Genomic DNA, 26,266 nt, shown 5'->3' with positions numbered 1-26,266 from the left:
TATTTGGGGTATTTTTTTTATTTTTTTTAAAGGGCATTAGAATAGGAATAATTTTTATTTTTTTGGATAATTTCGCTTGGTTTTTTTGTAATGGTAGTTTTTTTATTTTTTGTGAGTTTAGTGTTTTTTTATTTTTGTAATGTTAGGTTTTAGTGTAAGGTATCTTAGGTTTTATTTGACAGGTAAGTTTGTATTTATTTTAACTAGGAAGTTAGTAAATAGTTAATAACTATTTACGAACTAGTCTACCTAGTTAAAATAAATACAAACTTACCTGTGAAATAAAAATAAAACCTAAGCTAGCTACAATATAACTATTAGTTATATTGTAGCTAGCTTAGTTTTTTTTTTACAGGTAATTATTTATTTATTATATTTATTATTATTATTTAGTTGCGTGATGTCGGGGAGCGGCGGAATAGGGGTTAATAACTTTATTATAGTGGTGGCGATGTTGGGGTGCGGCAGAATAGGGGTTGATAACTTTAATATAGTGGCTGCGATGTTGGGGTGCAGGGTATTAGGGGTCAATAACTTTAATATAGTGGCACTGATATCGGGAGCAGCAGATTAGGGGTTAATATATTTATTTAGGTGGCGGCGATATCGGGAGCGGACGATTAGGGGTTAATAACATTATGTAGGTGCCAGCGATGTCGGGGGCAGCAGATTAGGGGTGTTTAGATTTAGGGTTTATGTAGGGTGTTAGGTTAAAACATAACTTTTCTTTTCCCCATAGACTTCAATGGGGCTGCGTTACGGAGGTGTTAGACTTTTTTCTGACCCGCTCTCCCTATTGATGTCTATGGGGAAAGCGTGCACGAGCATGTAAAAATAGCGCTTGTATTTAGTGCGTTACGGCGCTTAAAATCACCATATCGCATGCACAAGCCGGGTCTTTAAAAACTTGTAATGGCTGTGCTATAGGGGGTTAAATAACGCAATTTTTCTTGCGTTCATTAATTTCCCTATAGCGCTCAAAACTCGTAATCTAGGCGTTAGTGTTAAATGTCCCTTTAAACCTGTTGTCTTACTTTAACTCATTACAAAGGCCAGCTAGTAAATCTCTGCATTTTATACTGGGTGCTGCTATATTGTTGCATCCTGTGACAGAAGCCTTTACTGTACTTTAACAGATCTGTGATCTTACTGACTTTTTGACAGCTGTAACTTGCATTTCAGTTTAGCCCACATAACACAGAGCTGTTCCATTTTTGCAGTTTTTTGCACAGTTTAAAAGTTAAATAACAAATATAAGCTCCAAGATGGCGGTGCCCAGTGGGAATAATAATACCTGTAAGGGGTTAAAATAAGTGAATAGCTCTGAAGAGCACTGCAGGCACAGAAGAAAAACAATAGTATGGTGAGTATCCTGCTACTGTAGTTTTATGCAAGTTTAATGTCTCTTTAAGCCTCTTTGAGGGGATTTGAATCCCCTCTCCTACAAGTCACAGAGTTAAATTGTTGGTAAAGTTACTAATGACAGAACATTGCAAAGACAGTTTTTAAAAGACAATTAAATATATTATAATTGTATAATGGACAAATTATAAAAAAAACTATGCAATAGCAGTTACTTTAAATTTCTAATGAGTAGTAGGTTTTTTTCTTGCAAATTTTAAAGTTTATTTAATTTTCCCTCCCCCTGTATCATGTGACAGCTATCAGCCAATCATAAAACGCACACACACACACACACACACACACATATATATATATATATATATTTATATATATATATACACTCTTGCACATGCCTAGTAGGGGCTGGCACCTCAGAAAGTGTGCATATAAATAGATTGGTACATTTTGCTAATGGAAGTAAATTGAAAATATTTTTTTAAAATCACATGCTCTTTCTGAATCTTGACTTTATTGTCCCTTTAATACACATAATTAAACATTTTTGGGCAAATAGATTTTAAGTTTCATTTGAGAAAAAAAATGTAATTGAAAAGGGGGTTATTGGAAGAAATATGAGTGTAGTACAGAGTGATCAAGTTGCATTAAAGGGCCATAATAGTCGAAACATTACGTGCTCTAATTTTTAGAGCATGTAATGTTAATGGGACAGTCTACACCAGAATTGTTATTGATTAAAAAGATAGATAATCCCTTTATTACCCATTCCCTAGTTTTGCAAAATTAACACAGTTATATAATTACAGTTTTTACCTCTGTGATTACCTTGTATCTAAGCCTCTGCAAGCTGCCCCCTTATTTCAGTTCTTTTGACAGATTTGCATTTTAGCCAATCAGAGCTGGCTCACCTGAACTCCACATGCATGAGCACAGTTATCTATATGACACACATGAACTAACACCCTCTAGTGGTGAAAAACTGTCAAAATGTCCTGAGACTAGAGGCGGCCTTCAAGGACTTAGAAATTTGCATATGAACCTCCTAGGTTTAGCTTCCAACTAAGAATACCAAGAGAACAAAGCATAATTGGTGATAAAAGTAAATTGGAAAATTGTTTAAAATGACATTCTCTATCTGAATCATGAAAGTTTATTTTGGACTAGACTGTCCCTTTAAGACTATCGACCCTACATGTGTGTTTAACTTCCGCAACTGATCCAAACAGCACCGCTAGTTGCATGACTCAGAAGTGCAACAACCACTGCTGATTAGATCAGAGGCTGATTGCGCTTGGGACCTGCAAGGCTCTGTGGGCCCCAAGAAGCACTTCAACTATGTATGTATGCCCTTTGCGGGGGTTAAACGCACATCAGTGTAGGGTTGATAGTCTTAAAATGACATGCTCAAATCAAATTGAGCATGTAAATTGTCATCTATTATGACTGCTATCGTCTTCACACTGTAGTTAAGCATTCTAACTCTATAGGGTTGGTCGCAATCTTGCACTTGTGTTCAGAAGATAACGATTTCTGAAAATCAGCTGTTGTTTTCAATTTGTTTTTCAAGTGATCTCAATCACTAAATTGTTACCTTGAAAACAAAATAATTCATTATCTGTATTATTGTTCTCTTGGTTTTGTAATCAAAAACGTGGACGTGCAGCAAACAAAATGGTGATTTTGTGGGTTTAGTAATTACATTACTGGTTAAAGGCTCTGTATGTTGATTGATCCCTTTGTATAGTGTGCAGTGATGCAAATAGTAATATGTGCAGTTAACCTGTTTTGCTCCAAAACACTAGCAATATTTATGTCTTCTTAAAGGATTTGAACAACTGCATTATCTTTATACCAGGAATATGACTTTGTTGAGTTATGGATGTGGGTAATTTTCATTATTGTGAAAGTGCTTGTTCTTAAAGGGACACTATACCCAAACATTTTCTTTCATGATTAAGGTAGAGAATATAATTTTAAACAACATTCCAATTTACTTCTATTACCTAATTTGCTTCATTCTTTAGATATACTTTAATGAAGAAATAGCGATGCACACTGTGAACCAATCACAGGAGGCATCTATGTGCAGCTACCAATCAGCAGCTACTAAGCATATCTAGATATGCTTTTCAGCAAAGAATATCAAGAGAATGAAGCAAAATAGATAATAGAAGTAAATTAGAAAGTTGTTTATAATTGTATGCTCTTTCTAAATCATGAAAAAAAAATTGGGTTTCATGTCCCTTTAAGTGTTCGCTATGTGCATTGTTCTTTTATTTTAGGTGATTGGTACCACATTATACATATGGGACTTTCTCTTTTATGAGGGCACAGATTTGGATTATTTATTTAATTATTTTTATATCATTCTTTTGGGATAATATCACATAAGGGCACTTCTGAATATTTTTGGAACTCTATCCTGGATGATATTGGAATTTAATGTCACAGATTGGGAATCACATTTTTATTGACTTATTCATTTAATAATTGTTCCTATTTTAATTTTGTTATAGTATGCTGGTGTATATTCACATTATTTGTATGTTGTTGTATTATACATTCATGTGCTCTACTTACACTGTAAAGTATTTTGGTTTTGATATACGTACCTATATTAGATAGTTATAGTGTTTAAATCTTACCTGTATTGTTACACATAGATTTTTTTTCAACCATTAAAATAAATAAATAAATTTGAAAAAAATATATATAAGGTGTATATATATATATTTATATATATACTGTATATATATATATATATATATATATATATATATATATATATATATATATATATATATATATATATATATATATATATATATATATATAATTTTTTTAATTCCCTTATACTCCTTTTCCGTTTTCCGCTTTCCTAGTTTGATGTATTTGGCTGCTGTAATTTTACAGCCCCAATTAGGGGGTCTTTATTAGGAGAGCAGGGGAACTTATAATTAGAAATGTGCGATTCGTTTCGGATCGATTTGGAAATTCAGCCGAATTTGTAAAATTCGGGATTCGGATCGATTTGAATTTCCGAATTAAAATAGTGCCGAATCTACCGAATCGATCCAAATTAGTTCGGATTTATTCAGATTTATTCGGTAGATTCGGATGGCCATGGATTACACTAGTATTGTACAGTATATTAGGTTATATCACTCTGCTATGGGTTACACCTTATATACAGTACATAATACTAGTCTAATACACAGCACATCCCACCTAACACTTATTGAAATTCCGAATTTCCGAACCGAACCGAATCCAGCCGAATTCATTAGAATCCGAATGAATCCGAAATGAATCCGAACCGAATTGATTTGAGTTTTTCCGAATTCGAATCGATCTGAACCAAAATTCGAAAAAATACAAATCGATCCGAACCGAACCAAATTTTTTCGCCCTGCACATGTCTATTTAGAATTATTGGTGCTGTATTACATAGTTTTTCCCAAAAGTGCTTATTTGTAATGTTTTTACTTTATTTGATCAAGCAGGTAGTGCTTGTATCTGTTTGGTAATGTTGCTTCCTAACGTAATACAATATGGCAGAGCGTAATTTTAGTGTGTTTTTCCCATATAAAAAACAAATCGTACATTCCAAAAAATGCTTGAGTCCTTGGTATTAAAGGGATATGAAACCCCCAAATTTTCTTTTGTGATTCAGACACAACATACAATTTAAAAAAATGTTTCTAATTTACTTCTACTATCTAATATTTTTTGTTTCCATGGTATTCTTTGTTGAACAGCGACCTAGGTAGGTGCAAAATGCATAACATTCATACAAAACTGCTACCATATAGTGCCCCAGACTCTTGCACACTCCTGAACTTATGTCCTTACTGTTTAACAAAAGATACAAAAAGAACAAAGAAAATCTGTTAATAGAAGTAAATTAGAAAGTTATAAAAAATTGTATGGTTTATCTGAATCATGAAAGAAAAAAAATGTTTTTAATATTCCTTTAAGTCAAAAAGTGTTGTCCGGTGTTTAACAAGTCCTTTTAGATGTTGAATTTGATAACTGAAAAATGGCCCCAGAAATGTGATTACCCCGACAACAGGTGGCTCAAAATTAAAAAAAATGCAAGTCATTTCCATGTAAGAAGTCATTACCAAAATGAACCTAAAAGCCAGGGGTCAGCAATCATGGCTCTCCAGATGTTTTGGAACTACATTTCCCATGATTCTAATACATACTTTAGGCTGTCTGAGCATCATGGGAAATGTAGTTCCAAAACATCAGGAGAGCCAAAGTTGCTGACCCCTGCTAAAAGCTAAAGCTACCATTTTGTTTTCCTTTCTTTTTTTAAGTCAATCCAGTTAATTATCAAATAAAGGAAAAGAAAGAAGAACAAAAAACATCATCTTGAGAGCTAACTCCCAGCATATATGATAATTAAAAAAAAAACACACACAAAAAACAAAAAAAAAGTATAACCTGCCAGCATATGTGTCTCAAATTATATATAATCTTAATTTATAAATATTTTGAGAAATTCACTTTGTATTATTCCACTAATTGTGAGATACCTTAAAGGGACAGTCTACACCAGATTTTTTTTTAAAAGATAGATAATCCCTTTATTACCCATTCCCCATTTTTGCATAACCAACACATTTATATTAATATACTTTTTACCTCTGTGATTACCTTGTATCTAAGCCTCTCCAGACTGCCCCCGTATCTCAGTGCTTTTGACAGACATGCAGTTTAGCCAATCAGTGCAGACTCCGAAATAACTTCACAGGAGTGAGCACAATGTTACCTATATGTAGGGTTGCCACCTCGGCCATGTTTTCCTGGAAACTTATGCTTTACACATGCTGCAGGGTGTGCGGGGAGGAACATTAATTGTGTCGCATGTTTAACTTATAAGTGTTCTGTATTTTAAGGGACGGGTGGCAACCCTACCTATATGACACACATGAACTAGTACTGTCTAACTGTGAAAAACGTTCAAAATGCTCTGAGCTAAGAGGCTGTTTTCAACAGTTTAGAAATCAGTTTGAGCCTAGCTAGGCTTAGCTTTTCAAAAATACCACCAAGGAAACAAAGCAAATTTGATGATAAAAGTAAATTGGAAAGTTGTTTACAATTGGATGTCCTATCTGAATCGTGAAAGTTTAATTTTGACTTTACTGTCCCTTTAGATTATATTATAAACATAATCTATACATTAAATCAAAATACATTCTGCATTCTTCTCAAGATGTATTCCTTTAAACTATACCTATGCCATATATGAATCTTATAGATATGGGGGGTGGAGTACGGGGGAGAGAGCGCTTTCTAATCTCTGCACCACCTCTGAAGTGGTATGCTTAAATGTTCGGACTCATTAGCAGGGCGCAAACTTAGACCAACCGCCCCATACAAAAATTAGCGAAGGGCTCACATCTCCTCCCCCACCCTGCCCCATATGCCCCACCCTACCTCGAATGCACCTCCCTCAACCCACTACCTACCTGCCTTGCCCCCACCAGGGCCCCAAGCCTCCAGGGCCAGGGCCTTTGTCATCAAGGGCCATTTGTACAATCATAATCCAATACACAATGATATACATGAAGTCTACAGTATAAATTCTGCAAAGTACAAATTATTATCAAATTTAAGGAGACATTTAAAGGGGCATGAAACCCAATATTTTTCTTTCAAGATTCAGATAGAGAATACGTTTAAAAAAAAGTTTCCAATCTACTTATATTATTAAAGGGACACTGAACCCAATTTTTTTCTTTCCTGATTCAGAAAGAGCATGCAATTTTAAGCAACCTTCAAATTTACTCCTATTATCAATTTTTCTTCGTTCTCTTGCTATCTTTATTTTAAAAAGAAGGCATCTAAGCATTTTTTTCAGAACTATGGACAGCACTTTTTTATTGGTGGATGAATTTATCCACCAATCAGCAAGAACAATCCAGGTTGTTCACCAAAAATGGTCCGGCATCTAAACTTACATTCTTGCATTTCAAATAAAGATACCAAGAGAATGAAGAAAATTTGGTAATAGGAGTAAATTAGAAGAAAGTTGCTTAAAATTTCATGCTCTATCTGAATCACAAAAGAAATAAAATTGGGTTCAGTGTCCCTTTAAATTTGCATCATCCACATGCTATTCTTTGTTGAAGAGATATCTAGATAGGTAGCATGCACATATCTTAAGCACTACATTACATGAAATAGTGCTGCCCTCTAGTGTTCTTGCTAATGTATAACATTATTGCAAAACCGGTGCCATATAGTGCTGCAGACACGTGCACACTCCTGAACTTACCTTCCTGCTTTTTAACAAAGAATAACAAGAAAAGGAAGAAAATTTGATTATGGAAGTAAATTGGAAAGTTGTTTAAAATTTTATGTTCTATCTGAACCATGATAGAAAATATTTTGGGTTTTATGTCCCTTTAACTTAGAATGGAAAGGTTGTTAAGTAATTTTGTTGTTTGAAATGGTAATTTTTAAATATATTACAGGTTGGGTTTTTTTGTTATGTTTTTTGCAATATAGATGTATTATATAGAATTCATGTATTATATACTTTTAAGGTGTGTCACTATCAATTGATAGAACAGTGGACGTTCTGTTAAAGGGACACTGAACCCAAATTTTTTCTTTTGTGATTCAGATAGAGCATGCAATTTTAAGCAACTTTCTAATGTACTCCTATTATCAATTTTTCTTTGTTCTCTTGCTATCTTTATTTGAAAAAGAAGGCTTTTAAGCTTTTTTCTTGGTTCAGTACTTTGGACAGCGCTTTTTTATTGGTGGATGAATTTATCCACCAATCAGCAAGGACAACCCAGGTTGTTTACCAAAATGGGCCGGCATCTAAATTTACATTCTTGCATTTCAAATAAAGATACCAAGAGAATGAAGAAAATTTGATAATAGGAGTAAATTAGAAATCATGAAAGTAAAAAATTGGGTTCAGTGTCCCTTTAAGCAGCCAGTAACATAGCTTCCAACATTTGTCGCTGGGTAACAGGGACTTAGGAGGATGATGGGGGCCTGTCACCATTTTGTGGGCGGAGCCATGTTAGGAGGGGTGGGATTGTGGGTGGTTAGAGGGCAGGATTGTGGGCGTGTCTGAAAAGGTCTTTTCAGGAGCTTTTCTTTTGAATAGGTGTTTGCAGCTTCAAATTACTAACAGACTAAACAATATTGCATTGTGATAACTTAAGAAACTGGATGACCAATTCAATTGGAAAGCCAAAAGTCATTTTGGGTATATATTGCTGATAGATTATTAACAGACCCACTATGGGCTAGATTACAATTGGATAGCTATTTATTGCTCCCGCTCGCATGCTAACTGCGCTCAACTTCGGCTTTTTGCATGTGTTGTATATCGCGTGTATTGCAATTTGCAAGTAAAAGGTTTTAACCCGACGAGCATTAAAAGCTGACGTTACAATGTCGTAATCGCGTTAACGTATTCTCCCATACACTTCAAAGGAGTGCAAAATGTGGGGAAAAAAACAAAACACCCAAGTCTCGCAAACCTGATCTCGATTAACCAAGTGCGCTAAACCTATATGAAATATTAATAATTCACATTCCAATGTTCTTCATATAGGTTTAACGCACTTGGTTAATATATATATATATATATCCTATATAATAAAAGACAAGAGTTTGTCTGAAGCCGTCATGCACAGTTCAGACAAACTCTTGCTGATCGCACGCGCACCCACCCGGCAGCAGCGCGAGGACCCGGCAGCTCAGCTGCAACACAGAGGCGCGCGAGGACCCGGCAGCTCAGCTGCAACACAGAGGCGCGCGAGGACCCGGCAGCTCAGCTGCAACACAGAGGCGCGCGAGGACCCGGCAGCTCAGCTGCAACACAGAGGCGCGCGAGGACCCGGCAGCTCAGCTGAAACACAGAGGCGCGCGAGGACCCGGCAGCTCAGCTGCAACACAGAGGCGCGCAAGGACCCGGCAGCTCAGCTGCAACACAGAGGCGCGCGAGGACCCGGCAGCTCAGGGGAGGGGGAGGGGGAGAGAGAGGGAGGGGGAGGGGGAGAGAGAGAGAGAGAGAGAGAGAGAGAGGGAGAGAGAGAGAGAGAGAGAGAGAGAGGGGGGGGAGGGGGAGGGAGGGGGGGGGAGAGAGAGAGAGAGAGAGAGAGAGGGAGGGGGAGGGAGAGAGAGAGAGAGAGAGAGAGAGAGAGGGAGAGGGAGGGGGAGGGGGAGGGGGAGAGAGAGAGAGAGAGAGAGAGAGAGAGAGAGAGAGAGAGAGAGAGAGAGAGAGGGAGAGAGAGAGAGAGAGAGAGAGAGAGAGGGAGAGGGAGGGGGAGAGAGAGAGAGAGAGAGGTGGAGAGAGAGAGGGGGAGAGAGAGAGGGGGAGAGAGAGAGAGAGAGAGAGAGAGAGGGAGAGAGAGAGGGAGAGGGAGAGAGAGAGGGAGAGGGAGGGAGAGAGAGAGAGAGGGAGAGGGAGAGGGAGGGAGAGAGAGAGAGAGAGAGAGGGAGGGGGAGAGAGAGAGAGAGAGAGAGGGGGAGAGAGGGGGAGAGAGAGAGAGAGGGAGAGGGAGAGAGAGAGAGAGAGAGAGGGAGAGGGAGAGGGAGAGAGAGGGGGAGAGAGGGGGAGAGAGAGAGAGAGAGAGAGAGAGAGAGAGAGAGAGGGAGAGAGAGAGGGAGAGAGAGAGGGAGAGGGAGAGAGAGAGAGAATGAGAATCACAACGAGAATCACAACACGGCCCGTGTCAACGGGCTTTAGGACTAGTATATATATATATATATATATATATATATATATATATATATATATGTATTCATGAAATACTTATATATGTCTATATATGTGTGTACACATGTATCTATGTATCCATGTGTTCACATGTGTTTTACTGAACATATTTTACAATCCAATGTTCTTCACTTACAGGATAATGTTATTTTTATTCTTAAATACATGTATATATATGTAGAGGTATTGCTGAGAGGCATTAGATAAACTACATATGTATCACATAATTTAATAATTCAATTGAGCTAATATCTACTTGATATGAATTGATTTGGCTATAGCCACAGCAGAAATTGTAAAAGACCTGAAATCAAACCCCACTCACTATGCAGATTACACTTTGATGTATATCTATATAACTCAATTAAAATACTTACCCTGACATGGTACCTAGAACAGGATGCTACCTGGGGTGAGAGGGACGCTGAGTCTGTACTTTAGTGTAGATATGCTCAGAATCCCAGGATAATGTAAGTTAACAGATAAATGTGATAATCAACATGATGATTCACTAGGTCTTCTTTTGAAAGTCCAATCCACATATACTGTACGTCTGGGAAAATTTGCTAGCTCAAGATATGGCATGGGAAGCTAAATCTCAAATATATGATTTGTGCCTAATCTTCATAGTAATTTAAAATACTTAGATCATTTTGAAAACATCTATATATATGCATTGATCTGAAAATTATACTACACTGGATAAATGTCTACTATAAGGAATTTAAAATGTTTAACCAACTTACTTCAGAATAAATACTATCTTCTTTGTTTCTTTCAGGCATTGATAAACCAGTGAGATTCCAAATATGAAATTAAATATTGTTAGGGTTCCTGAAAGGTTGACCTTTTGACTGAAATTATTGGTTTATACTACTAGTCCACTCATAAAAATATGACTTTTAAGAAGATCTTTAAAAATATAAAATATCACGAAATATTATCATATGTATATTCTAAATATACTCATGTCTAGTATTAAAATACACGTGCTCAATTAAGCCAGATAGTTACTTATATGTTGACCAGAAAGTTTAGAAAATGTGAGTATATTTAAGTATAGACATTTGATAAAAATATATACTAAGAAACAGATGGCCAGATTACGAGTTTTTCGTTTTGAGCTGTGCGGTACTAACGAGCAGTTTTCCCTCATCGCTCACTTACCTACAGGGGTTAATAAGTGTAGTTAGGTTGCGGCGACATTGGGGGCGGCAGATTATGGGTTAATAAATATAATGTAGGTGTCGGCGATGTTGGGGGAGGCAGATTAGGGGTTCATAACTATAATGTAGGTGGCAGCTGGGTCCGGAGCGGCAGATTAGGGGTTAATAATATAATGTAGGTGACGACGATGTTGGGGGCGGAAGATTAGGGGTTAATAAGTGTAAGATTAGGGGTGTTTAGACTCGGGGTTCATGTTAGGGTGTTAGGTGTAGACATAAATTTTATTTCCCCATAAGAATCAATGGGGCTGTGTTAAGGAGCTTTACTCTACTTTTTTGCAGGTGTTAGACTTTTTTTCAGCCGGCTCTCCCCGTTGATTCCTATGGGGAAATCGTGCACGCTGATTTAAGCAGCACTTGTTTTGGAGTGCGGTAATGAGCAAAATTTTGCTCATCGTTCACTTCTTGCCTTCTTGCCACATTCTATTGGCTGTTCCAATCAGCCAATAGAATGCAAGCTCAATCCTGTTGGCTGATTGGATCAGCCAATAGGATTTTTTCTACCTTAATTCCGATTGGCTGATAGAATTCTATCAGCCAATCGGAATCTAAGGGACGCCATCTTGGATGACGTCACTTAAAGGTACTTTCATTCAGCTTTAGTCCATCAGAAGAAGAGGATGCTCTGCGTCAGATGTCTTGAAGATGGACCCGCTCCGTGCCAGATGGATGAAGATAGAAGATGCCGTCTGGAGGACCACTTCGCCCGGCTTGGATGAAGACTTCTCCCAGCTTCGTTGAGGACTTCTGCCCGGCTTGGATGAAGATGTGTCCCGGTAAGTCGATCTTCAGGGGGTTAGTGTTAGGTTTTTTTAAGGGTGTATTGGGTGGGTTTTATTTTTAGGTTAGGGTTTAGGCGGCAAAAGAGCTAACTGCCGTTTTAAGGGCAATGTCCATCCAAATGTTCTTTTCAGGGCAATGGGGAGCTTAGGTTTTTTTAGATAGTATTTTATTTGGGGGGTTGGTTATATGGGTGGTGGGTTTTACTATTGGGGGGGTTGTTTGTATTTTTTTACAGGTAAAAGAGCTGATTACTTTGGGGCAATGCCCCACAAAAGGCCCTTTTAAGGGCTATTGGTAGTTTAGTTTTGGCTAGGGTTTTTTTTTATTTTGAGGGGCTTTTTTATTTTAATAGGGCTATTAGATTAGGTGTAATTAGTTTAAATATCTGTAATTTGTTTATTATTTTCTGTAATTTAGTGGGGTTTTTTTGTACTTTAGCTAATTTAATTTAATTTAATTTAGGTAATTGTATTTAATTTAGTTAATTTATTTAATTATAGTGTAGTGTTAGGTGTTATTGTAACTTAGGTTAGGTTTTATTTTACAGTTCAATTTGTCTTTATTTTAGCTAGGTAGTTATTAAATAGTTAATAACTATTAAATACCTATTCTACCTAGTTAAAATAAATACAAACTTGCCTGTAAAATAAAAATAAACCCTATGATAGCTACAATGTATCTATTAATTATATTGTAGTTAGCTTAGGGTTTATTTTATAGGTAAGTATTTAGTTTTAAATAGGAATAATGTAGTTAATGATAGTAATTTTTATTTAGATTTATTGTAATTATATTTAAGTTAGGGGGTGTTACGGTTAGGGTTAGACTTAGGTTTAGGGGTTAATAACTTTAATATAGTTGGGGGCTGCAGATTAGGGGTTAAGAAATGTAGGTAGGTGACGGCGATGATAGGGATGGCAGATTAGTGGTGAATAATATTTAACTAATGTTTGCGAGGCGAGAGTGCAGCGGTTTGGGGGTTAACATGTTTATTATAGTGGCGGCGACGCTGGGGGTGGCAGATTAGGGGTTAAAAAGTGTAGGTAGGTTGCAGCGACATTTGGGGCGGCAGATTAGGGGTTAATAAATATAATGTAGGTGTCAGCGATGTTGGGCGCAACAGATTAGGGGTTCATAAATATAATGTAGGTGGCGGCGGTGTCCGGAGCGGCAGATTAGGGATTAACATTTTTATTATAGTGTTTGCGATGCAGGAGGGCCTCGGTTTAGGGGTTAATAGGTAGCTTATGGGTGTTAGAGTACTTTTTAGCACTTTAGTTATGAGTTTTATGTTACGGCGTTGTACCATAAAACTCTTAACTACTGACTTTTAAATGCATTAGGGATCTTGACAGGGTAGGCTGTACTGCTCCCTTTTTGGCCTCCCAGGACAGACAGAAAAAAGACTTTATGAAGTTTAAGTAAGTCGTTTTGCGGTAAGGCCAAAGAAATGTGCGGTACACCTATACCTTCAAGACTCGTAATACCAGCGAGCGTAAAAAAGCAGCGTTAGGACCTCTTAACGCTGCTTTTTTACCTTAACGCACAACTCGTAATCTAGCCGAGAATGTTTTATATATGAAATGAAAATGCATTCCAGTTTACTTGCCGTGCCACCGGCAAGTAAACTGGACCTCTTAGAGATCTTTTTTGACTGCAGACTCCCTTGGATGGCACACACTCACTGGGCTAAAACAGAGATACATACGTTGGGCTAGTTTTTCTGACTCTATTTTGTTGGGACCCTTTCTTAGGATAAGAGAGATAACTTTGAGGCCTGTACCCTGGAAAATAGTGGAATATTCCTTCACGTATGACCAACAGAATATTGGAAAAAGCTGAACTCTCATATGGGTATTTGGTAATGTATGGTGATTTTTGTAATTTAATATTTTAAAGCAAAGGTATTAATTGTTACTGTAGTTTAAATGAAGCTGGTGACTTAAATGGGTATTTTGTATTTTAAACTTATGTCCCATCGTCCTGTGTAGTTTAGAAATATTTATATTGGTGCTAAATAATTTTATTGCTGGAAAAGACTTTGCATACTATATTTATATATTTTGGCATTGGACTTGTGTTAGATAATTACAAATTGCCTTGTACGTTTATTAGTAAGGTGTGATTATAATAAGCGATTCATTTTGAGTAAGGTTAATTTATAGAAATATTTCTTTTATAGCTTGCTTTGTATAGAAAATTGTAACATCATAGACATATATAATTGATTCAAAATCTATTTTCAACATAAATATAATCATTGTGTTTTAATAAAGGATTAACCGATCTGAACTTTGAAAGTATTATTACGTAAATATATAATACGTTAAAGGTTACCACTGAAATAGAGTATACTTAATATTGTAACCTAGGTTAAATCATTTATATATATATATATATATATATATATATACAAACAAAGAGGTATCAGCGCACATCCATTTTCAAAAGCACAACATATTTTTTACTGCTGCAAAAAATTGCCTGCATATACATCAAGAGACAACTATTCTTTTTTAAATAATATTGGGAACTTAGTCACACGTAAGTTATGCCCTGCACCTTGTCATGGAGACTAAACAGCATGGCTAATTTACATAGCCACTCCCCCTGTGACGCGTATCAACTTACGTCACCATCAGGTCTATTGACTAAAAAATGGATATGTAGCAGCGTGGCTGATCACGATGAACAGGACGTTCAAATCTACAAACACTACACTATTACTATATACAAAAAACATACAAATAGCCCATCAATGTAATTTAGATAGGGCTAAAATAAGATTTAGCAACACATTAAAACCAATAATACCTAAAACGTTTTGTGCTAATAACAGTATGGTAGAAACTTATAAAGGTGGAGCACACACTCATCTGCCAAGCCCCCAAACTTGGTATTGAGAAATAAGAGTACAGCCATCAGTCCTCATTCCAGGGGTAATGCTCTAATGTTCATGTATCTAATCAATAAATTTATGAAGCCTCAACCTGTAGGAGCTTTTTGTGTCTATCACCACCTCTATTCAGTGGTGGCACATGATCAATTATCATAGTCCTTAGACTAGCGGCAGTGTGTCCTGCTTGCATAAAATGCCTGGCCACAGGCATTGTGATTCTGATTCTCGTTTGTCAATGGCAGATCTTATAGCGTGGCAATGGTTGGCCATCTTCTCCCTAAATGTGGTTGTGGTCTACCCAACATAGACAAGGGAGCACGGACAAGTCAAGATGTAAATCACAAAACTATTAGTACATGTCAATCTGTGAAACATCTTGTACTTCTTTCCTGCCCTAGGGTGATGAAATTGGGATCCTGTCAACATGCTGTTACATGTGGTGCAATCTTCACATTTAAAACAACCCAACTTCTTTCTGGCATCCATCCAAGTGCCTTTCTGGTAGCATTTCACAGGGTCATTGTGTACCAGGATATCTTTTAAGTTTGGAGCCTTTTTATATACCACATGTGGTGCATTAGACTGTATGAAAGGAAGTGACTTATCAGACTTCACAATGTCCCAGTTCTTTCGAACAGATTCCTCTAATACCTTGTGAAGGGGGTAAATGTGGTGATTAAATTAATATTGTTGCTGTTATCATTCACATTCCTCTTTTTATATAAGAGTGGCCTTTGGTCATACTGTGACAATACCTCTTGTGTTTTATCAATGTCCACCATTCTATAGCCTCTCTCCTTTAGTTTAATCTTCATGGCATCTTCTTGGGTGGCTCTGGTCTCAATGAGTGTGTTATTATGTGCTACTCGCATGAGCTGAGAGGAAATCACACTCCTCTTTTGATGTTCAGGATGGAAACTGGTTGATAGAAGTAAGGAGTTTCTATCGGTTGGTTTTGAATATAAGAATGTGACAAACCTAAAACCATTTTTGGAAATATTCAAGTCCAAAAAGGTATAGAGTCAGTGCTAAACTCATATTTGAAACTTATTGTTACATCGTCTATGTAACTTACATAGAATTTTATGCCGGACACAGACAAGGTCCTCATGATAAATGTTTTGTACCAGAGCATATAAAGGTTGGCATATGCGGGAGCCATATTGGAACCCATAGCAGTCCCTGCGATTTGTAAGAAGAAGTCTCTTACAAATTTGAAATAATTATTTTCTAAACAAAAAGTAAACATTTCAAGCAGGAACTCTTTGGGGGTTCCCGCATATGCCAACGATGGGCTTACCCTGGACTTGACAGCTTGCACCCCCCCTCACATGGGGGATGACAGTGTACAAGCTGTCAACATCCATGGTCACCAATAAATCACCTTCCCCCAACCACTCTACATCAAGTAGCATCCTAATCAATGAAGGGGAATCTAGAAGGTAAGAAAATGATTCTTTGACTACAGGTTGAAGGTGGTAATCAATGAACTCCGCTACCTTGGAGCATGGTAAATCCCTGGCAGACACAATTGGTCTGCCAGGGGGTTAATAAGAGTTTTGTGAACTTTGGGGAGTAGGTATAGAACTGGAATGACAGGAAAAGCTATGCTCATGAATTCATATTAATTTTCATTAATCATACCATACTCAAAACCACATTTCAAAATATAATCCAAGGATTTTTTAAATGACATAGTGGGGTTACCCCTCAATTTGCAATAGGTGGTAGTATCTGATAGTTGTCTATATGGTTCATTGTGGTAGTCCAAGTGATTCTGAATCACTATGGACCCACCCTTATCTGCAGCATGTATGATAATGGAATGTTCATCCTTTAAAGACTGTAAAGCTGCTATGTCCTCTCTAGTAAGATTGGAAAAATTGCCATCCGTTTTGGCTTGCTCAAACGAATTGGTATCCATTCGTGCAAAACTTTGGATGGAAGGATTGTGGTTAACAGGATCAAAGTTACTTTAAGCTTTAAATTTGCTGGGCATGTTTTGTGGCTTGTCCTTAAAAAAAACCCTTTATCTTTAGTTGTCTCTGCAACTTATACAAATCCACATGCATGTGAAATTTATCATTTTTATGGATCGGGACAAATGACAAACCCTTGTTCAGCAACTTAATTTCATCTTCACTAAGGGGACGGTCACTTAGGGTATAGATAAAATCTATTTCCTTTTGGGTGTTTTTTTCTTTGTACCCTCCCCTTCTGACATATTTCCTGTGTCGTTTCTTTTTATCAAGGGTAGGGCGGTTTGTTGGAAGACCTTGTTTAATGCCCCCTAAAAGGAGTACAAAACCACTAGCACCACCAGGTGTCTCAGTGTCCACTTCTGAGGAGTCTCCCCCACTACTGTCAACTGTGTCAATGTTGCGCCTGCTCTTAAATTGTTTCCTACGCCTAAATTGAAAATTTTAGTGATCATTCCCATATAGCCACCGATAAATTATTTTCTCACGGTAATCTGTTTCAACAGTAACCAATTTGTTGTTTTTAAATGAAAGCAAATCATTTCGATATTTGTTGACCTGCATCTCCAGTTTCTTTATCCAATTCTCACTAGTGTCATTAACCAAAACCTGGTAGCTCTGTTGTTTAACTTCACTTATTTCTAATTTGATTAAATTATACAACCTGTTTGTCTCCTCCACTACCAGTCAAATAAGGTTATACGAGCAGTTATTTAAAATTGAACACCATTTCCTGCAAAAAATCAAGATTGGATCTCCCTATAGTGGGAATATTCTTGATGAGAAAGCCTCTTGGTACGTACTTATTTTTGTGGTAGTTGGACAAACAAACTGAGTGCAAATGATGATCAACCTCTCTCTTTTGTAGATTAAGAAGCTTATGATACACATCTAGGGGCATATCCCCTCTCAGCTCATGCAAGTCTGCCACAACACATATTCTTTCCGCATCCTCTTCTGTAAACATAAAAGTATCTTTATTCACAGAATCATCACAGATGTTAGACACATTTAGTTGTGAAGAACCTGTGTTATCCATCTTAATACTGTATCTGTTATCACACAAAAAAGGTATTGAATCCTATTGTAGGATTAAGTGTACTCAGATTACTCACTTCCACTTAAGCTCTAAAACTTTTAATATTGCATAAAAACAAAATGTCTAGTCTATAGACAAAAAAAAAGTGTATGACCATTCAGGAGAGAAAAATAAAAATGTCAATTGTCACAATATATAATTCACAACTTCATCCAACATAGATAATTCACAACCTATTTGTAGGGTGCTACCTCAATCTTTTATATTCAAATCCAATTCTAGGTGCACTCACTAAAACCACATGTGCAACTGCCAGGGTGCTGCGTAAAATACATAAACAAAGATCCTTTATCCTTCCATAGAATAAAATGCTGCACTCACTGGTCTTCAGAATGATACATTTATTCAACATGTCACTGCACAAATACCCCAGACATTTCAGTACCAAACTGGCACCTTTCTCAATGGGTGATTCCTCCAAATTTGAAAGAGACTTCTTCTTACAAATCGCAGGGACTGCTATGGGGTCCAATATGGCTCCTGCATATGCCAACCTTCATATGCTCTGGTACAAAACATTTATCATGAGGACCTTGTCTGTGTCCAGCAGAACATTTTATGTAAGGTACATAGACGATGTGTTTTTGATATGGAGGGGCTCAATAGACTGATTTATCAGTTGGATTAACATGCTTAATAATTTGGAATCACCAATAAGTTTCAAATATGAGTTTAGTACTGACTCTATACCTTTTTTTGGACTAAAATATTTCCAAAAATGGTTTTAGGTTTGTCACATCGTTATATTCAAAACAAACCAATAGAAACTCCTTACTTCTATTAACCAGTTTCCATCCTGAACATCAAAAGAGGAGTGTGATTTCCTCTCAGCTCATGCGAGTAGCATGTAATAACACACTCATTGAGACCAGAGCCACCCAAGAAGATACCATGAAGATTAAACTAAAGGAGAGAGGCTATATAACGGTGGACATTGATAAAACACAAGAGGTATTGTCACAGTATGACCAAAGGCCACTCTTATATAAAAAGAGGAATGGGAATGATAACAGTAACAATATTAATTTAATCACCACATTTACCCCCTTTCACAAGGTATTAGAGGAATCTGTTTGAAAGAACTGGGACATTGTGAAGTCCGATAAGTCACTTCCTTTCATCCAGTCTAATACACCACATGTGGTATATAAAAAGGCTCCAAACTTAAAAGATATCCTGGTACACAATGACCCTATGGAATTCTACCAGAAAGGCATTTGGATGGATGCCAGAAAGAAGCTGGGTTGTTTTAAATGTGGGGATTGCACCACATGTAACAACATGTTGACAGGATCCCAAATTTCATCACCCTAGGACAGGAAATAAGTACAAGATCTTTCACAGATTGACATGTACTAATAGTTTTGTGATTTACATCTTGGCTTGTCCGTGCTCCCTTGTCTATGTGGGGAAGACCTCAACCACATTTAGGGAGAGGATGGCCAATCATTGCCACGCTATAAGATCTGCCATTGACAAATGAGAATCAGACCAACCTGTGGCCAGGCATTTTAAGCAAGCAGGACACACTGCCACTATTCTAAGGACTATGATAATTGATCATGTGCCACCACTGAATAGAGGTGGTGATAGACACAAAAAGCTCCTACAGGTTGAGGTTTCATGGATTTATTGATTAGATACCGTCACTCCCAGAGGTTTGAATGCCCAATTGGATTATAAAATGTGTTCCTAAAGATGGATTTGGCTATGATTGGATGATCTAGGTCCTATCTGGCGATACATGAACATTAGAGCATTACCCCTGGAATGAGGACTGATGGCTATACTCTTATTTCTCAATACCAAGTTTGGGGGCTTGGCAGATGAGTGTGTGCTCCGCCTTTATAAGTTTCTACCATACTGTTATTAGCACAAAACGATTTAGGTATTATTGGTTTTAATGTGTTCCTAAATCTTATTTTAGCCCTATCTAAATTACATTGATGGGCTATTTGTATGTTTTTTGTATATAGTAATAGTGTAGTGTTTGTAGATTTGAACGTCCTTTTCATCGTGATCAGCCATGCTGCTACTTATTTATTTTTTAGTCAATAGACCTGATGGTGACGTAAGTTGATACGCGTCACAGGGGGAGTGGCTATGTAAATTAGCCATGCTGTTTAGTCTGCATGACAAGGTGCAGGGCATCAGTTACGTAGCAGGATCATATTGGCTTGGCTGAACCGGATGCTGTGAGCAGTTTAGGGTTTAAATAGGGAATGGGTTTGTTAGTTTGTCAGACCTGTTTTGGAGGAATCCCCCATTGAAAAAGGTGCCAGTTTGGTACCAAAACATCTGGGGTATTTGTATATATATACATTTATTCAACACTTTAAATCAGCATGTCATGATTTAAAGTGTTGAATAAATGTATCATCCAGACTGGTGAGTGCAGCGTTTTATTCTATGGAAGGATAAAGGAACTTTGTTCATATATATATATATATATATATATATATATATAATCTGAATAGGAATAAGCACTCACTGGATTTCAAAACAACAAATATTTATTCGGCAGTGACGTTTCGGGGCATTCACCCCTTCCTCGTCTGAGGAAGGGGTGAATGCCCCGAAACGTCACTGCCGAATAAATATTTGTTGTTTTGAAATCCAGTGAGTGCTTATTCCTATTCAGATTGTTCAGTCCGTTAAGCACCCTGGTCTGTGTCTGGGTTGGCCAGTGAGAGTGCACTAAATCGAAGTCTCTCTATATATATATATATATATATATATATATATATATATACAGGGAGTGCAGAATTATTAGGCAAATGAGTATTTTGACCACATCATCCTCTTTATGCATGTTGTCTTACTCCAAGCTGTATAGGCTCGAAAGCCTACCACCAATTAAGCATATTAGGTGATGTGCATCTCTGTAATGAGAAGGGGTGTGGTCTAATGACATCAACACCCTATATCAGGTGTGCATAATTATTAGGCAACTTCCTTTCCTTTGGCAAAATGGGTCAAAAGAAGGACTTGACAGGCTCAGAAAAGTCAAAAATAGTGAGATATCTTGCAGAGGGATGCAGCACTCTTAAAATTGCAAAGCTTCTGAAGCGTGATCATCGAACAATCAAGCGTTTCATTCAAAATAGTCAACAGGGTCGCAAGAAGCGTGTGGAAAAACCAAGGCGCAAAATAACTGCCCATGAACTGAGAAAAGTCAAGCGTGCAGCTGCCAAGATGCCACTTGCCACCAGTTTGGCCATATTTCAGAGCTGCAACATCACTGGAGTGCCCAAAAGCACAAGGTGTGCAATACTCAGAGACATGGCCAAGGTAAGAAAGGCTGAAAAACGACCACCACTGAACAAGACACACAAGCTGAAACGTCAAGACTGGGCCAAGAAATATCTCAAGACTGATTTTTCTAAGGTTTTATAGACTGATGAAATGAGAGTGAGTCTTGATGGGCCAGATGGATGGGCCCGTGGCTGGATTGGTAAAGGGCAGAGAGCTCCAGTCCGACTCAGACGCCAGCAAGGTGGAGGTGGAGTACTGGTTTGGGCTGGTATCATCAAAGATGAGCTTGTGGGGCCTTTTCGGGTTGAGGATGGAGTTAAGCTCAACTCCCAGTCCTACTGCCAGTTTCTGGAAGACACCTTCTTCAAGCAGTGGTACAGGAAGAAGTCTGCATCCTTCAAGAAAAACATGATTTTCATGCAGGACAATGCTCCATCACACACGTCCAAGTACTCCACAGCGTGGCTGGCAAGAAAGGGTATAAAAGAAGAAAATCTAATGACATGGCCTCCTTGTTCACCTGATCTGAACCCCATTGAGAACCTGTGGTCCATCATCAAATGTGAGATTTACAAGGAGGGAAAACAGTACACCTCTCTGAACAGTGTCTGGGAGGCTGTGGTTGCTGCTGCACGCAATGTTGATGGTGAACAGATCAAAACACTGACAGAATCCATGGATGGCAGGCTTTTGAGTGTCCTTGCAAAGAAAGGTGGCTATATTGGTCACTGATTTGTTTTGTTTTGTTTTTGAATGTCAGAAATGTATATTTGTGAATGTTGAGATGTTATATTGGTTTCACTGGTAAAAATAAATAATTGAAATGGGTATATATTTGTTTTTTGTTAAGTTGCCTAATAATTATGCACAGTAATAGTCACCTGCACACACAGATATCCCCCTAAAATAGCTATAACTAAAAACAAACTAAAAACTACTTCCAGAACTATTCAGCTTTGATATTAATGAGTTTTTTGGGTTCATTGAGAACATGGTTGTTGTTCAATAATAAAATTAATCCTCAAAAATACAACTTGCCTAATAATTCTGCACTCCCTGTATATATATACAGAGAAGCACACTCACAGGAATGAACAACCAGCTCAATACCATTGTTAGCCTGTTCTATGACGGTTTACCACCTGGGTGCAGCTTCTTTTAACCCAGTAATGCTTTTCACAGAGTAGAACTTTCCTGTAGCATATCAGTCTGATCCCGCATATTACGATCAGTCCAGCACCGAAATACCAGGCAATTCTTCTCTGAACATGGAACACAGCATCCCCAGATGATCGTTTCAGCCTTCATTGGGCCTCGTCAGGGAGGTGTAGCCATGTGCCTCTAAGCACACTGAGCAAGGAGTCCACGTCTGGTTTCCCCTTTTTCCCATAGGGAGACTAAATACACACAGAGAGGAGCACACTCAAAGGATTGAACAACCAGCTTAATACCATTGTTAGCCTGTTCTACGGCTCTTTACTACCTGTGTGCAGCTTCTTTTAGTCTAGTAATGCTTTTCACAGAGTAGAACTTTCCTGTAGCATATCAGTCTGATCCCACCTATTACGGTCAGTGCAGCACCGAAATACCAGGCAATTCCTCTATGAACAAGGAACACAGCAACCCCAGACGATTGTTTTGGCCTTCATTGGGCCTCATCAGTGAGGAGTAGCTGTACTCCTCTAAGCACACTGAGCAAGGAGTCCACGTCTGTTTCCCCCTTTTTCTCATAGGGAGACTAAATACACACAGAGAGAAGCACACTCACAGGAACGAACAACCAGCTCAATACCATTGTTAGCCTGTTCTATGGCAAGCTACCACCTGGGTGCAACTTCTTTTAGTCCAGTAATGCTTTTGCCAGAGTAGAACTTTCCTGTAGCATATCAGTCTGATCCAGCCTATTACGGCAATTCCTCTCTGAACAAGGAACACAGCAACCCCAGACGATCGTTTCGGTCTACATTGGGCCTCGTCAGTGAGGTGTAGCCATATTCCTCTAAGCACACTGAGCAAGGAGTCCACGTCTGGTTTCCCCTTTTTCCCCATAGGGAGACTAAATACACACAGAGAGAAGCACACTCACAGGAACGAACAACCAGCTCAATACCATTGTTAGCCTGTTCTATGGCAGTTTACCACCTGGGTGCAGCTTCTTTTAGCCCAGTAATGCTTTTCACAGAGTAGAACATTCCTGTAGTATTTCAGTCTGATCCCGCCTATTACAGTCAGTCCAGCACCGAAATACCAGGCAATTCCTCTCTGAACAAGGAACACAGCAACCTCAGATGATCGTTTTGTCCTTCATTGGGCCTCATCAGTGAGGTGAAGCCATATTCCTCTAAGCAAACTGGGCAAGGAGTCCATGTCTGGATACTAAATACACATAGAGAGAAGCACACTCACAAGAACGAACAACCAGCTCAATCCTATTGCTAGCCTGTTCTATGGCGGTTTACCACCTGGGTGCAGCTTCTTTTAGTCCAGTAATGCTTTTCAAAGAGTAGAACTTTCCTGTAGCATATCAGTCTGATCCCGCCTATTATGGTCAGTCCAGCACAGAAATTCCAGGCAATTCCTCTCTGAACAAGGAACACAGCAACCCCAGACATTCGTTTCAGCCTTCATTGAGCCTCGTCAGTGAGGTGTAGCGATATTCCTCTAAGCACACTGAGCAAGGAGTCCACGTCTGTTTTCCCCTTTTTCCCATAGGGAGACTAAATACACACAGAGAGAAGCACACTCACAGGAACGAACAACCAGCTCAATACCATTGTTAGCCTGTTCTATACCGGTTTACAACCTGGGTGCAGCTTCTTTTAACCCAGTAATGTTGTTCATTCCTGTGAGTGCACTTCTCTCTGTATGTATTTAGTCTCCCTATGGGAAAAAGGGGCAACCAGGCGTGGACTCCTTGCTCAGTGTGCTTAGAGCAATATGGCTGCACCTCACTGACAAGGCCCAATGAAGGACAAAACGATAGTCTGGGGTTGCTGTGTTCCTTGTTCAGAGAGGTATTGCCTGGTATTTTGGCGCTGGACTGACTGTAATAGGCGGGATCAGACTGATATACTACAGGAAAGTTCTTCTCTTTGAAAAGCATTACTGGGCTAAAAAGCTGCACCCAGGTGGAAAATTGCCATAAAACAGGCTAACAATGGTATTGAGCCAGTTGTTCATTCCTGTGAATGCACTTCTCCCGGTATTCATTTAGTCTCCCTATGGGGAAAAAGGGGCAACCAGACGTGAACTCCTTGCTCAGTGTGCTTAGAGGAATATGGCTACACCTCACTGACGAGGCCAAATGAAGGCTAATATGATCGACTGGGGTTGCTGTGTTCCTTGTTCAAAGAGGAATTGCCTGGTATTTTGGCGCTGGACTGGCTGTAATAGGTGGGATCAGACTGATATACTACAGGAAAGTTCTTCTCTGTAAAAAGCATTACTGGGCCAAAAAACTGCACCCCGGTGGTAAATCGCCATAGAACAGGCTAACAATGGTATTAAGCCAGTTGTTTGTTCCTGTGAGTGCACTTCTCTCTGTATGTATTTTACATGAACAGTATCAGATATATATATATAGAAAATATAGAAAAAGTACATTATTTTATATGTGAAATACATAAGAATGTAAAATATGTGTTTAGTCTCCCTATGGGAAAAAGGGGCAACCAGGCGTGGACTCCTTGCTCAGTGTGCTTAGAGCAATATGGCTGCACCTCACTGACAAGGCCCAATGAAGGACAAAACGATAGTCTGGGGTTTCTGTGTTCCTTGTTCAGAGAGGTATTGCCTGGTATTTTGGCGCTGGACTGACTGTAATAGGCGGGATCAGACTGATATACTACAGGAAAGTTCTTCTCTGTGAAAAGCATTACTGGGCTAAAATGCTGCACCCAGGTGGAAAATTGCCATAAAACAGGCTAACAATTGTATTGAGCCAGTTGTTCATTCCTGTGAGTGCACTTCTCTCTGTATGTATTTAGTCTCCCTATGGGAAAAAGGAGCAACCATACGTGGACTCCTTGCTTAGTGGAACATGGCTACACCTCACTGACGAGGCCCAATGAAGGACGAACTGATCATCTGGGGTTGCTGTGTTCCTTGTTCAGAGACAAATTGCCTGGTTTTTCGGCGCTGGACTGACCGTAATAGGCCGGATCAGACTGATATACTACAGGAAAGTTCTTCTCTGTGAAAAGCATTACTGGGTTAAAAAGCTGCACCCAGGTGGAAAATTGCCATAAAACAGGCTAACAATGGTATTGAGCCAGTTGTTCATTCCTGTGAATGCACTTCTCCCGGTATTCATTTAGTCTCCCTATGGGAAAAAGGGGCAACCAGACATGAACTCCTTGCTCAGTGTGCTTAGAGGAATATGGCTACACCTCACTGACGAGGCCCAATGAAGGCTAATATGATCGACTGGGGTTGCTGTGTTCCTTGTTCAAAGAGGAATTGCCTGGTATTTTGGCGCTGGACTGGCTGTAATAGGTGGGATCAGACTGATATACTACAGGAAAGTTCTTCTCTGTAAAAAGCATTACTGGGCCAAAAAACTGCACCCAGGTGGTAAATCGCCATAGAACAGGCTAACAATGGTATTCAGCCAGTTGTTTGTTCCTGTGAGTGCACTTCTCTCTGTATGTATTTTACATGAACAGTATCAGATATATATATAGAAAATATAGAAAAAGTACATTATTTTATATGTGAAATACATAAGAATGTAAAATATGTGTTTTGCGCATTCTGCTTCTCGATTTAGATCTTAACCTCGTCTAGTTAGCTCACATGAAAAGTTAGTATTCTTAAATTCTGCAAATAGGGACATATGGCTGCCTCAGATGGACAGCAGGATAGAGCTTAGAATTAGGGACTGTCCCTCTCAAATAGGGGCAGTTGGAA

Source organism: Bombina bombina, chromosome 3 (assembly GCF_027579735.1).
Source record: "Bombina bombina isolate aBomBom1 chromosome 3, aBomBom1.pri, whole genome shotgun sequence".
In the NCBI taxonomy this organism is placed as follows: Eukaryota; Metazoa; Chordata; class Amphibia; order Anura; family Bombinatoridae; genus Bombina; species Bombina bombina.
The sequence above is the reverse complement of the archived record's forward strand: the minus strand, read 5'-3'. Positions refer to the sequence as shown.